At 44.6% G+C, this 15,382-nt stretch overlaps 1 protein-coding gene across 3 annotated transcripts in view; it reads left to right on the top strand.

Annotated features, from left to right (window-relative positions):
• Nucleotides 1-15,382, top strand: part of RPL34 (ribosomal protein L34) — a 290,366-nt gene that overhangs the window by 271,641 nt on the left and 3,343 nt on the right. The window contains exon 1 of one of the 3 annotated variants that reach the window (XM_075421366.1): nucleotides 14,790-14,845. The exons of the other annotated variants lie outside the window; for them this stretch is intronic. The gene's annotated coding sequence lies outside the window, so the exon portion shown is untranslated. Of the gene's footprint in view, nucleotides 1-14,789; nucleotides 14,846-15,382 lie in introns of those variants that run through there. 3 annotated transcript variants of the gene reach the window in all.

Raw genomic sequence — 15,382 nt, 5'->3', positions numbered from 1 at the left:
CAATATATTCCATGTACAATATGGCAAAGGCCCTTTATTTTCACCCTGACCTAATCAGTTCAAATTTCAGTGGATGAAAGAGCAATTAGCTGTACTAGTCACGCTTGGAAACTAGAATGACAATGCATTTATCTAATCAGAAAAGAACTCAGAACAAAAATCTGCCTCTTGACTTTAAAAACACTCTGGCAATGTGATTCCTTGGCAATATCATTCCTTCTTTGGCAATATTTGTGGAAAAATGTAGAGGAACAGAATGAGTTATAGTGGCGCTATGAGAAAAAGATAGAAAAGATTATCATGTCCTGTATTTTTCTACTACTTATCATCTGAAGATCTGTAAAGGCTTTACGAGTAACTGTTTACAAAGTACTTATTTGCAAAGTAATTATGTGCAGGTAATTATATAAAAAATCACAATGGACAAGCAAAGATTGAATTTGGTTTTGTTTTGCAGACATGGAAATTTGAGAAAAAATTAAGGTCTAAAATGTTTAAATCCGAGGTGTCTAAAACTAGGATTCTCTAGTCTCCTCTTGTCCTTTCAAAATAAAAACTTTGATATTCAGAGGTGTGTAGCACTTTCAACTACCTGAGGGACAGCAGGGGATTCACACTGGTAAGCTGCATGACCTAACATTTTTAAAAATTAAAGTATCCTACTGTAACATATTTTTCGTTGTGGAGGTTAAGGCTGCAAAATGGCATGTGCTGGATAAAGCTGTGAGGATTTGACAATGAATTTGCAAGACAATGCCAACTATTCTGGATGCTGATTCCAAAAGAGAGTGACGGAAGGTACACTTTTCTGGGCTTTCCTCATGTCACTGCGATTTTGCTAGGTGCCCACTGAGGTTTCTAAGTTGTCTCCTGCCCTTGACAGCTGAATTGTGACAGGCTCCCCCCTGCAAAATTTACTTTTCCTTCCTTTGTATACAAAGTGCTGTAATTTTTACAGAAGTTGGATTTTCCTGATGACCTTCTGCATCGCAGTTCCATGAAATGACAGGTTTACATTCCAGCAACATTAGTCTTTTGGTACAAATCTGAGCTCCCTCAACAGGGAGCTGGGATCTGAAGAAACAAGGCACTCTGCTACTAAAGCTCCTATGACATTTCATAAAAGCAATAATCTGTCCTTTGCCATGCAAGGATTCTTTCCCACAGACCATCTATGTGACTTCCATCTGCACATTAATTGGAAACTGCTTGTGGTAAAAAAAGTGTATATTTCAAATTCCAGCTGTTCCCATGCACTAGCAAGGTGCAGGGAGCTCTCTTCCCACAGCCCTAAGGACAAATCACAAGCTGGCTGCTGACCTGGAGCAAGGAGAATCTGGGGCGTTTGGGTAGTATCAGCTGGACAGAGGTGGAGCCATATACAGCTCCTCACTGGAAAGAGCGGTCTGCCTATCTTCGTGTGGCAAAGGACTACCCGCTGGGTGGACTCCTGCTGTTGAGTCTTCAGCAGAGCGTCTCCTTTCTGCCAGCTGTGGTCGAAGGAACACGTATTTTGTATCATTTCTGCCAGGTAAACATCTTTAACACCCCCAAAAACAATGCTGATGACTTCCTTCAGGCATGTGAGCCGTGAAACACCTAGGAGAAGCCTAGAAACACAGATGAGCACCCTGGACACAGAAACAAAGCTGAAAAGCAGCAGAGGCTGAGCAGATAGACTACTTCAGGGCCTCGCTGTCTTACTCAGGCCCTCTCTGGAAAATGGAGTTTTGTCCACACAGAAGATTACAAGGGCCCTGAAGAACAAAAATGATAGCTGGTAGATAGGCTTTGCCATGTTTTTATTGGGAGTGGTCCAACAGCAGCTTATGCTCGATCTGTTTATCACAACGGCTTTCTCTCTATGCAAGGGCTCACAGCCTGGGTAGCATTCACCCTCCAGGAGCACTCACAGAGCAAATCTAGGAAAGATTTTGCTCATAAAAAGCCCACCTGGGCATCTCCTCCCTTAGTAGATGGTAGCCACCAGCAACCAGAGAAAGGGCCTGGATGGATTTTTGCTAAGTGGAAAACTGCTTTGTAGACTTGATCTCTGTGCTGATCCCCCTTGCAAATTCATCCTTGGGATCTCTTAAGAAAAGAGCACACAAATAAATAATATAAAAGAAGAAAGAGCAATATGGAATATTTATTATTATGATTAAAATAGTCAGCAAGTTAATTTTAATTCAATGTAAATTCAGGTTTTATGGAAGGGAGAGTACATAGCTAAACGCTATGTAGCAGTTTTCCATTGACACAGGGACTTCATCGCAAATATAGTTAAAGGCCCATCCTCTGATTCAGCAGGGCTGAAAGCCTGTTAGTGCTCTGAAACGATGAAAGCAAATGAAATTGAATAGCAAACAAAAAAAGTTCAGACTTGATCAGCGATGATGAGAGAGCTCCAACTGGGTTCTCTTGGGAGCAATGATCAAGAATTAAAGTCTTGATTTTTTTTTAAGCTAACAAATGAAGCTTCTTTATTCTACTTAAATGGGATAAGAAAAGCCCTATTAAAGAGAGCTAACAGTAGTATTAATCTGCAAGCTGCATCCCTGTTGGCCCCAGTAGGGGGAAATAAAAAAAAAAAAGGAAAGGCTTCTAAAAATGTTTAACAAAACCCACACAAAATGAGAGGAGCAAGAGATAACTCAAAGATGTGCAACTCTGTCTCCAAGAAGGAAGAAAAGTCTGATTTCCTAACTGAGTGAAGAGGCAGGAGCGTGGGGTGCAGCCCTCATCCCATGTGCTCGTGCCTCCGGAGCTTACAGACTGCGAGTGGACTGCAACGGGGCTCTTGCCAGGTGAATGAAGCGGTGGCCTGGGCTTGGGTTTTTGCATTTCTGTTTTATTTTTGGCTAAGGACTTGATTCCCCAAGGCACCTGCCTGTCCAGGATTACTTGCATTTCTGGCATGAGTGATCTCAGCAGGTGGCTATGTGGGGGCAGCATGCCCGTTCCTGGGCAAGCCTCAATATTGGCCCTCTCTGCTGTCACGCTGGCAGCCTTTAATGTATGCTCATCTCCGTCTAAGTATTGCTTAGGCTCCAAATTTGGCCAGTTGTGAGATTATTTCACCATCTGTAATCTGTACGCTCTCCTGAGTTGCTGGCTGGCTTGCTGGCTAAGAGAATCTTTCAGCAGTCCTGCTGTACCTCCTCCCATGTCCACGTGCTCTTGGTGGCACCGTTCAGCGTTGCTGATTTGACTCTAGATGGCAGGGAGAGCAATAGCTGTGAAGATGTGTCAACATCACTGGATGCCAACATCTGGAGGCAACCCCAAGATTGCTCAGGAATGAAGATGTGGCTGCTAAACCTTGGGGCTGTTTCTGCACAACTGTGGTGACCTGTGCCGGCTAGATTAGTGACAGTCATGCTGTAAGGACACCTTCACAGTGCTGGTGGACTAATCCCTCAGTGAGGGAGGAGAGAGAGAGACAGCACAAGTGAGATGAGGCAGAAGATCCCTTGGTATATATATAGCAATAAGTTAGGAAGGAACCATTGATATGAGAATTGAGGACAAAATACCCTCTTTTAGTCTAAGCCATAGAAAAGTTGGTGGGGGTGGGGGGCAGAAAGAAAGAAAAAACTTGGCCTCATGGTAAAACTGGACAAAGCAACAGTTGCACCAGAATCTTACATTACTCTTTTTTCACATGGACCAAGCCCATCAGCAAATCGGCAACCAAAATACAATTTCCTCCTCATGTCAGATCAATGTTTAAACACTAGTGATCAGGAAGAGCTCTCGGTATGCAGATGAGGACCCTGAGCTCGTTTAGCCTCAAGAAGAGAAGGCTCAAGGGGAATCTTATCAATCTGTATAAATACTGAGCGAGGGGGAGTAAAGAACACAGAGCCAGAAATACAGGAAATACTGAAATACAGGAAATTCAATTTAAACATAAGATAAAACTTATTTGCTGTGAGCGTGGTCAAACACTAGAACAGTTTGCTCAGAGAGGTTGTGGAGGCACCATCCCTGGAGATATTCAAAACCCATCTATGCTGATTTTTGCTGGGATAGAGTTAATTTTCTTCATAGGAGCTAGTATGAGGATATGCTTTGGATTTGTGCTGAAAACAGTGTTGATAATGCAGAGATGTTTTCGTTATCACTGAGCAGTGCTTACACAGAGTCAAGGGCTTTTCTGCTTCTCACACCACACCCCACCAGCGAGCAGGCTGGGGGTGCACAAGAAGTTGGGAGGGGACACAGCCAGGACAGCTGACCCCACTGACCAAAGGGAAATTCCATGCCATATGATGTCATGCTCAGCGTATAAAGCCAAGGGAAGAAGAAGAAAAGGGGACATTAAGAGTGATGGCACTTGTCTTCCCAAGTAACCGTTATGTGTGATGGGGCCCTGCTTTCCTGGAGATGGCTGAACACCTGCCTGCCAATGCGAAATAGTGAATGAATTCCTTGTTTTGCTTTGCTTGTGTGCGCAGCTTTTGCTTTACCTATTAAGCTGTTTTTATCTCAACCCACGCTTTTTCTCATTTTTACCGTTCTGATTCTCTGCCCCATCCCACTGGGGAGGAATGAGTGAGTGGCTCTGCAGTGCTTAGTTGCCAGCTGGGGTTAAACCACGACACCAAATCAATTCAGTCCTGGGCAAACTGCTCCAGCTGACCCTGCTTTGAGCAGAGGGGTTGGACAGGATGATCTCCAGAGGTCCCTTCTAGTCATTTTTCCCTTTTCACCCAAACTCATCATGGACTCAAATTGCACCCTCTTGAGAAGATCAGTACAGTTCTTAAACTACTTCTCATCAAAGACATGGGAGATGTTCCATGAAGATGTGTGCTCTTACATAAAACTCACAAATTCTCCAAGACTTACACTTACAGGTAAACATTTGCCCCTAAAAATACAGGCTATAAAGTACTTCCTGACTTGCTGTTCATGATCGCATCAAACAGAGCAGTGATGAATTCAAGGCCAAGATCAGGTCATTTAGGTGAGCCTCAGAACTTCTACCTACTACACATAAAACACATTACTGCAGAATTGTGACACAGAATAATCATGTCATTTGTCCAAGATGTAATGGGTCAGACAGTGACTGCAATGAGAGCAAAGATGAGGTCCTATACATTTCAAAGAACCAAATCTGATTCCTAATAGTAGGAAGTATGCTCAAATTACATGGCTATATATTTTAAATAGAAATTCCTTTTAATAACCTGGATTTAATGCATTTTACAATGTATTTATTATCTCACACTGTGATATTTTGTAGCTTAGACTTTCAGCTAACGAGTAGCTCATCTAATGAAAATAATGATTTTTTCATGCTGTACTACATGGAAACTTAAAGTATTTCAATTAAACAAACCACCTCATTAGTGTGCCTTGATAATATAGTTGAGCTTTCTTTGATATGGTCAGAAATATCTAGCATGCTTTTGGGATGCAATCAAACTCTCCAATAAACTTTTTGCTAAAGACAGCTGCCTAGCACCATGTATTTCTTGAGCAGTCAAATGACCTAGTTTAGAAGTGTTTGAAGCCATTTTACACTGTGGAAAGAGAACAAATTAACCTTGTTTAACAAGTAGTTTTCAATTTGTGTTCCAGTGCTCTTTGGAACTCTACCACTTTCAGTGCAGTAGCATGGCCTTATTTCATCCTCCCTCTCACATATCACATATGCTTCACACTGCAGCTTTGGGAAGCACCTCTCACCTGCTGCACGGAACCTGGGAGGAGGCCCTACCATTGTACTCAAAATGCATCTAAAGCCACAGGGCTAGTTATCTGAGGTCTGCTTCGCTCTTGTGTGCTCTAGGAAGACCAAAAAGAAAATCTCAGCCATTGTTGCCTTTCACTTTGATTTTTTTGGCCTGCTCCCTTGAAAGGCTTGTTTGAATGAATATTGCAAAGACAGCAGAGAAACCTGCAACAGAAAGCCAGTTTTTGGTTGAGCCTAGACCAAACTGAGCTACATCTTTACTGCAGAAGATTTCTGCAGTTGCAGCTATTTCTTGTTGGGATGTGGGGTCAGACCTTTGGCTGTTATAAATCAGTATAGCTCTGTTCAGGGAGCTGTTTTTTATCAGATGAAGATCTGGATTCACATTCCCATCATTTCACAGAGAGTGAGCATTTCTGAATAATACTCTTTTTGCATAAGGTTAGCATACATTAAAGCTGCAGTGAGGTGCTATCTGTTCGGCTCTCCCCTTGGAAAATTTGGTTCAGATCTGGCTCCCATCACAGGCAAAATCAATTGCAGGAAATGTCTCTGATCGTTGAAAGTAATTAGCTACTCCCCGGTCAGCTGCAGTGAACCATACATTAAACACAAGATAGCCTGACCTTCTACATGTGTTCATTATAAAGTAAAAACAGAGGCAAAGGCATTTACTGTGTGCAGCTTGGTCCCCGTGCCAGCTTACCTGCAGTAACCTTTCCTTTCACTCTAGGCTCTGGTCAGTTCTTCAAAATAGGACTTTAGCGTGGCTTTCTGTCACTGTTAAAACTGCATTAAACAACAAACAAACAAGCTTCTTGGACACCAAACTTCACTGGTGAGCTGTAAGAGATTTGGGAAGCTACATGGTATCTCCCACCTGCATTTCTTTCTGCCTCAGCGGCAAACTAGATGGCACCACATTACTTGTGTTTCTACTCAAGTTAATTTTTGATGCCTTCTGTTCGGAGCTCAAAGGTAAGGTGCCTTCACCCTGTTGCAAGGAAATATTTACACACAAAATACAAGCTCCCATCCAGTTACGCCTGCCTGTTACAAACCCCTACATTCTGAGCTTAATGTAAGTTGGCAGTGTCCCTTTAATCAAAATTTAATGCTTGTCTTCAATCTCCTCAAAGCACTTAAAATCGAGAGGCTTTAGAAGGGAGAGAGTCATTAGCGCTGCCGTCCTCTGCTTCCCAGCGAGCGGGGAGGTGCAGGTGTTGTGCCGCTCTCCACAGAGCCCTGTTTTAGGATTTGGGTCACTCTGCACAGAGCTGCTTTGGGACCAGCCTGGCAGACTTTTGCTCTTTTCTCTGCTCACAGGGAGGAGGGTGCAGAGTGACCTAAAAATCTGCGCGAGAGCGAGATGCAGCCAGCACTTCTCTTCAGAAGTCCAGAGGAGGCCCCTGCTCGCACCTGCCAGCTCTGTACAGGCAGCTACTAAAATTCCCATCTCAATAAGTCAGAAATACTGCAGTCAGCTGTCTCCGATTCTGTCACAGGCAAACCTGCTAAGAGAGGAATCAGCCAATTAGTCTGGGGTGTCCACAAGAGCTCAGTTCCTGTTCAGTAGTTCCGATTCCCGGACCTGCAAGAAGCCTGGCTTGCAGCTCGGCAGCTGAGCACTTGGAAAGCTGGCTGTGAGCCCCTCTGATGATCTGGCCTTGAATCTGCAAATATGCAACTCATAAACCCCTGTAAGGAGCAGCCAGTCTGGTCCCAAACATAAGCCAAGTTCTTCACAGCTTCATAAAAAAATAACACCTTCTGGGGTTTTTGCCATCCACAGCAAAGCACAGTGTTGCAGAAATATTTTGTAGGCAGCTTTCTGTACAATAACCTGCTGCTCTGCAGGCACAGCTACCTAACATTGGTCTGGGTATCTTCTTCAACACAAGTCACATTTTGTGTTGCTGTCAAGCAGTGTGATATGCTGTACATTTTAATATGCTCCGTTGTTTTCTTCTCAAACCACTTATTTTTCCTCCCAAATTCCCTTCAACCATGGTGATCCTGTGTTATATAGCAGTATATCTTTGTTGCAAAACTTCATACAGTTGTATATGGTACCTCTAGGCCTTAATTTTTTCTGTTAAGCACCAGTAAAACTGTATCTGGACAGATAGCTATGTATTTTAATATGTCCCTTATTCTTAATGTACACTTTAGGTTGTACCTGGCAAGGAATATCCAAAGCCTCATGTACACATATGTGCATGCTCTCTCTCTGCTTCTCTCCTTTTGCATTTAAAGTGTGTGGTAACATGCTGGACTTTTACCTTTGGAGAATTTGGTTCAAATCTGACTTACATGGTAAGTACAATTGAGTTGTAGAAGATCATTCTAATTATTCAAAGTATTTCCCTGATCTTTAGCAGGGTATAGCATGGCCATTGCCATTTACAGCATGTTACAGTTACAGCTTTTAAAATATGGTCACAGCAGGGCGTAGTGAAAACCAGCATGAGAGGAGTATACACTGCATGCAGTACAGTGTGACAGTCTAAAGGGCAGCAAACCTGGTCAGGCGAATGAGCACTAGATGATCGTTCGAAGGTGAATAATTCTACCTTGTTTTAAGATGTATTTGTTTATACAGAAAACACATCCAAAGGGACTGTTACCTTCCTGTCTTCTTGAAGAAGGAAGATGCTTATGGAGAAGTAGGCAGGGAGGTGTGGGGAGAAGGCAGGAGACAGCTCCTTTCAGCGCAGAGATATGGATACACTTAACTGAAGGGGGGAGGGAGGATGCTTTCCTCTGTTTTTATATGATGAAAATAAAAAGTGATCAGGATAGATTTTTGTTATCCTCTGGGCATTAAAAGCTTAAATGCAAAATGCATGACATTATATCTAGCCAACTCTTGGGGGTGAATAGGCAGTATGGGGGATTAATTGTTGTTAATTGGACTTCTGAGCTGAATGCCCAGGGTGCTGCACTGCAAGCATACCCCTTTTGTTTTAATATTGAAATAGGGAGAAGCCAGCTCTGTGGTGGATTCATTCCAGTATAGAACAGCAGAGCACGCTGGATCATCTTCATCCAAATACTTAGTTGCATTTGTTGAATGTAAATATTTTAGGGTTAATCTCTACATGTACTATAGAAGGTATTTGGTTTTCTGTTGGCCATTTTAAAACTGTAAGGCAGAGCTTCAAGTAGCATAAATTGCCTAATTGTTATGTAACATCTGAAGATATAGCTCACTGTTTCTTAAGCCAGCATCTAAACACATAAAATATTTTCTGTGAAATCTGGATTCTGCTGCTGGTGAATTGAGCTCTTCAGAACTGCATGGCAGTGAGTGTAGTTTCAGTGACACAGTTTTATCACAAACAAAAAGTGCAATCTTGAAAATCATATTTTGTGTTGTTTTATGAACATCATGCACGGTACTACTTCTTTAGAAAGTTTTAATAACAATCACAAAATAAAACCAAAGATCTCTCACAGATTCGGAAGAGCCAGAAAAAATAGTTTTTGCTTCAGGCTTTTTTTCTAGAAGCCAGTCCAGTCTGCACATGCTGAAAAAAGCAATAAAGTAGTGATCCCTGGAGCAGAGGCCACAGGTCACGCATCTCCTTTAACACCCTGTTGTAGCTGGTCCTCCTTGCATAGCCTTGCGTGTTCCTGTAATTAAAACATCACAAAGAGATGTTCCTAGTGCTCCTGAAGTGCTCAGAAAAATAACCCAGGGAGACACTTAAATGAACTATAAACTCCTTACAGAACCTAAGCAGCAAAACCTTCCTGTACCTCTTCATGTATCTTTAAATCATTAATACAAATATATTTTTTAAAGGTACACTGATGCGTGATTGACTTTTCATTATTCTTTGCCTCTCCCCTCACCCCGGTACGGTCAACATTTGCCACAGTAGGTAGCCCTTCCCATTTTAAAGAAAAAAGCAACAGCAAAATGTCCAAACCACCAGATCTCTTCAACACTTAACCTCTCAATCAATAGTTTGGTCCCAGTCAATTCAAAGGTGTTTTATTGTTTATTTGACTTGAAAAGGAGTCTAGCCTATACCTTTCCTAACTGTTCTTGGCATCCATGTCAATTTATGGCAGATGTTTTTGAGTCATTGCTTGTGGTACGCAGCTCTGTGGAAAGGAGCAGCTATTCCTAGTATTTGATGTTTACTACTCTTCCAAAACCTCTGCAGATAAAGAATTGCACACTAATTCTCTTCGCACAATCCCTGAGATTTTATTAAATAGTAACATTAACTACTCTATTTTAAAACTGGGAAAGCTGGACTTAGGCCACTTAGGACTATCACTTAGATAACCGGATTGTCAAGGTGTTTGGGAGGTCATGCTGAGCCACCCAAAGACACTGCATTATGGACACCCAAAATCATGGTAGCCACCACCAGTGCCCACAGAGCTGATTGCACCATAGTGTCAGTGAGGGTGCTTTGATCCTGGGCGCAGGACGCCGAGAGGCACATCATCCCCACATAGCAGGAGAAGCATGGCCATACCCCTCACCTTGCCTTGCCTTGGGCGGCTGCTGCTGGGAGAAGGAGCAGCGAGGGGATGATCCTGAGCAGCTCTGGATACGTATCCAGCGTGAGTCTTTCTGGAGATGTGAGCTGCCTACAGTATTGTACACATTGCTGGGAAAAGATTGCCTCCGTGCCCCTGATGCCTGGATGGCCAGAAGGCTGAGACGTGAGCAGCAGGCAGGATTTAGCTTGCATTTGACACCGAGGATGAAATACATTTTTCACAGCCTGGAAGACCTGTGCGGACCCCCTTTATTTTCCCAGTGCTCCACACTGTAGATGGGTGAACTGATGTAACACCACTGCCCTGGGAGGACCGACACAGGAGATGTTGTAGGGTAGGGACATCTCGGAGACTGGACGAAAAGCAGCCATGAGCTGCCACCATGCAGAATTCACATCTCTGCCCATGGGCTCGGTACTCTGCTCCGTCTTAAACTCTTTCTGTAGGGGGAGGGGGAGCCTATTTATTTAGGCATTGTGTAGAAAGGACGAACTCCATCCCAAGTGAGATGGAGGATTGCACATCTCCTCCAGATGGTTATTTTTTTTTTTTTTCCCTAAGGCAGAAGAAAGTAAGCAGGTGTGAGTATGGGGCCTACCTGTATTGGTTTTAATCAGCAACTTTAAGCAAACTGTGTTCTCATCAGAAAAGGGGAAAAATAAACTGCTGAGCACTGTGATTCATTTACACTTCAAATATACTTTGAGTTGGTTATTCCTCAATTAATCAAATAGCTGGTGTATCCCTAAAGTAGTATAAAGTGACACGCTGTGTGAAATCAATTTTCCCTTCCAAAATCATTAAATTCAGTAGCCTGTGACTACATCCCTGCTAATTCTAGTACCGGTCCTTTCATCCTCCATTAACTTTGGCACGCCTAACAGGCTGTCAAAAATAATTTCCCAGAACGTAAATAATTCAGAAATTAAAAATTAATAAATAATAACAGAGAGCTACTGGGAGATAGACTGGGTCAATTAGTCAGCTCTGCATTCTGTTTCTTCGCAGCAGGGGGGCAGCCACATTCGTTACTAGAATCTTTCCTCCGATTCCTAGGTCTGATTTACGGCTCTTCATTACTGGATCCAGTCAGACACAATTACCTCCATCACTATCTCAGTTCCTAACTTCAAAGAAACACACATTTTCTTGTCTGCTTTTTTTCTCCTTGCAGCAGCCTCAGCTTGACGTCCCTGGAATTTCTTCCACGCGGACTAATTAATAAGACTTTGACTTATCATATTCACTTCTCTTCTTTGATGTCCTACCTTAGTCAATCATCCTATTTAATTAGAATTTCAATGATAACTTTACTTATCTCGTGGCTAGATGTAAATTAAAATAACGGGATTTTAATTCTCTTTCTTACGGGGTTATGACATTTCTGACAGAAAAAGTTTCAACCCAAATACGATGTTATGTACTTCCTATGCTAGGAGTGCATTCCTCTAAATTGTTTTTCCCTTTGCTACAAAATTATTTTGCTTGTTTAACAAGCTCCACTGAAATGGAAATGAACTACTGTTTTTTGTAACGTAATTTGCACAGGTTCATGTTGTGGAAGGTTATGTTGATATAAATAAACGTAATCATATTGTGACACATGCCACATAGTTAACAAGGAAAGGGAAAGGGATTTTTAGGAAAAAAAATAGCTCTGGAATGACAATGGACCATAGGACCTCCTTTTTCTGCCCTTTCTGGTAGTTGCTAGTACTTTTCCAAGGTTTCTCACTCCCTTCCCTCATTTACAGGCCTAATCCTGCTCGTTGTACCCAAGCAGCACCTGAGGCTGGATTCTGATTTCAATGAGACATTTCTAATACACACATCCCTCTGCTGTTCATAGAAATGGTATTGTGCCTGCAGCTTAACAGGAGCAGTACATCCCTCAGCTATTACTTTTTTTCCTCCCTGCAGTACCCACTATGTGCTTGCACACAGGCTCACTTTCCTTCCCCTGCCTCTTAGAATTTGCCAGTCTGGGTCGGTATGACACCAAGAGAATACAAATGAAACAATCTCTCATTTTTTAATTGAAGCTTATGGTGCAGAACAGCCCTAGAAGGATCCATGAAGAGAGGCTGGTGGAGCAGCGGAGTTCTCGTGGGGCCTGGGAGATCCCTGGAAGTGGGACAGGATGGTAGAAAAGTAAAGGGGGATGCTTTCTGGGAGTCCAGCCGGGCTTGTCGAGCCTTACTCATTTGGGCACTCTCGCTCTCGCTCTGGTGGAACTTCACATGCCACCAAGAGAACAGTTCTGCACATAGATGGGGACTTTCAGAAAAAAGAGAGGTAAGGGGAGCACTATGTGGAAAAGAAAGCAAGGATGGTCAACATATCAAGAACTGGTCTTAAACTGTCAGCAGAGCACTCTTCCAGTGCAGAAAACAGAATGAAGCGACGACTTGCTGGCCAGTGCAAAATGTACCACATCATTAAACTGCCATCAGAGGTGATTACCTTCCTAATCATCTCTGGTGGAAAAGAGGTTTCCAGTTTTACACTGCCAATAAGCAAATGCACCCTGGAAGCCAGCCTTCCCCACACCCTGAGGCTCTATGCGTCCACTGACATCCCAGGCAGAACAAAAATGGGGTTTATAGGATGCCACTGTTACTTTTCCAAGTTGATGGGTTGTGTATCTGCTAAACCTTGACCTTTGTTGTATTCAGGGAACAAGAAAATGCAGAAAGAGTTAATGAGACATGTTGGACGTGGAAAATAACCGCTCCCAAAAGAAACAATTCAGTCCTGTGAAGAGGTAGGAGTAGCAGAGAACATGAGAGGATCACTTGACTAGCACTAATCTGCACAAAACACGCTTAGTGAGCTCCTGCTTCAAATCTTATCCCCACACTAGATAGCATTAAACCAGTTGTCATAAAGCTAACATTTCTAGTTGCTCTGGTGAGCCGTTTGCCTGACAGCCTTGCTCCTCTTACAAAATAAACTGAAAATGTTTGAAAAACTAGGCCAGCACATCAGCAGAAGCGAACTGCTGGAATTTAATTGGCAGCTCCTAAAATTTACACCTGTTGAATTTAGAGCCCAGATCAGGTAAGTTCAACAAAATATCAATACTGTTGTTCAATAATAAAATAGTAACCTGTTGCACAGACAACATCTGAACTAAACCATTCCATCATAATTTAATAGTGTTGTTCTTTAACAATTGGATTCTGTTACACTTTTACATTTAGGCATGATTATTTAGTCTGATTTAATTGGTTTTCTTATTCCCCTCAGGGTTCTGGGCCTAGAAAGTTCATATTAAATACTCTAATTGCTCTGAAATTTACTTGTCTGAAATACGCTCCTATTTTAAATACACCCTAAAATCTAGTTCATACATATTTTCTCTTCTTCCCTGAATTAGAAAAATTCTGGTGTCCATAATTTGCACTTAAAAAAGAGTCAATAATTAACCAAAATAATAATTATGGATCGAAAACAGGGAGGATGCAGTACAATGAACTCTGAGTTACAAACCCGTAAATAAGGCCAGCAGCACACATCAAAGCTCTCTGAGCACCTGCTACTCTCCAAAAGCAAAGCTGCAGCCGCTAACGACGGCAGCGGCGTCTCCTACATATTTAATGCGTGGGTCCCTGGTTATTGCTGTAGAACATTGCTCAGGCCAGGGGGGCAGAAGAGCATCTCAGGGCTTACGGCCAGTGGGCCTGATCCCATGCTCCTTGCAGATGGCGATTTCCCACCGATGCCATATGAAGACTTAGAACCATAGAATCATTAAGGCTGGAAAAGACCTCTAAGATCATCAAGTCCAACTGTCAACCCAATACCACCATGCCTGCTAAACCATGTCCCCAAGTGCCATATCTACAGGTTTTTTGGACACCTCCATGGGTGGTGACTCCACCACTCCCCTGGGCAGCCTGGACTTTGCCCGTATGAGGCACCATCAGCCGCGGCAGCGGCCACAACATGCTCACACATGCCGTGTATGGACTGCGTGTGGCGGAGCAGGACCACCACCACCGGTGGAGGCAGGGTGGGGAGCAGAACGGACAGAATCGCGTGCTTTCGCATCTCTTGGTCGTTGACGTGTCAGCGCCACGTGGCAGGGTGGGAGCAGGACCCATCAGAGAGGCCACAAGTGGGTGGCGGGGTCTCCCTGTCGCCAGCCGGCCAACGATGCCGGTGCGGAGATGCCAGCTCTGCTTGTCGATGCCCTTCTCAGCTCGTCTGGGACCTGCAGGGCCTCCTTTCCCTCCTACAAAAGCGATGCTGATTGTTTTACAAAAACAGTTTTTCAGTAAAACACACAAAAAAAGGAAGAAAAAAAGGGGGGGGGGGGGAGCACGTGCATAGGATCCCTCGGAAAAGCGCAGCGCGTGCAGCAGGGAGGGTTTTGCGGCGCTCCGCCCCGTGCCCCCCGGCTCCGGCCGCTGAGCGGCGCCCCGCCCCGCCTCTGCCGTACAACATGGTGCCACACCTGCGCCTTCGCTGCCGTACAACATGGCGGCGCCCGGCGGCCGTGCGACGGGCTGCAGCGCGCAGGCCCGGCTATTCCTTCCGGGTTCCACGGTGCCACTATTTCAAGGTTGACTCGCACGTTTCCGCTTCCTTTTCCGTGTCCGGTGGCGCCAGGTATGGCGGCGGGCGGCTGAGCGCCGTAGGCTTCCATCCGCCCTCATCCGCGGCCCAGCGGGCGGTGGGGGCGGCCAGGGGGGCAGACCTGCGGGGCGGAGAGGCCGGGCCTCCCCAGGCCTCCGCAGCGGGGCTCCCGGGAGGGGCCCGCGTCTCCCGGGCTGCAGCGAGGCGGTGCCCGGGGCTGCGGCGCTGAGCCCTGGCTCCTCCCGGTGGCGGGAGTCGCCCCGAGGGGCTCTGGCGGCGGCCGGCGCCTGCGTGGGGTGTTGCTCCCCGCCGCCGGAGCGGGGTGCGCTGCCCTCGCCGCCTGGTGCTGAGCCTGGGGGAGGCCCCGGGTCTGGTCTGGGCCTAGCGCGTGGCCTAGCGTCTGGCCTCAAGTTGCGCCAGGGGAGGTTTAGATTGGATCTCAGGAAAGATTTCTTTACTGAAAGAGTTGTGAAGCGTTGGAACAGGCTGCCCAGGGAAGTGGTGGAGTCACCATTTCTGGAGGGGTTCAAAAACCGTGTAGATATGGCACTTCAGGACATGGTTTAGCAG

The sequence above is a fragment of the Opisthocomus hoazin genome, chromosome 5 (assembly GCF_030867145.1).
Source record: "Opisthocomus hoazin isolate bOpiHoa1 chromosome 5, bOpiHoa1.hap1, whole genome shotgun sequence".
In the NCBI taxonomy this organism is placed as follows: Eukaryota; Metazoa; Chordata; class Aves; order Opisthocomiformes; family Opisthocomidae; genus Opisthocomus; species Opisthocomus hoazin.
Note: the sequence above shows the minus strand (reverse complement) of the source record. Positions and strands in the feature narration are given on the sequence as shown.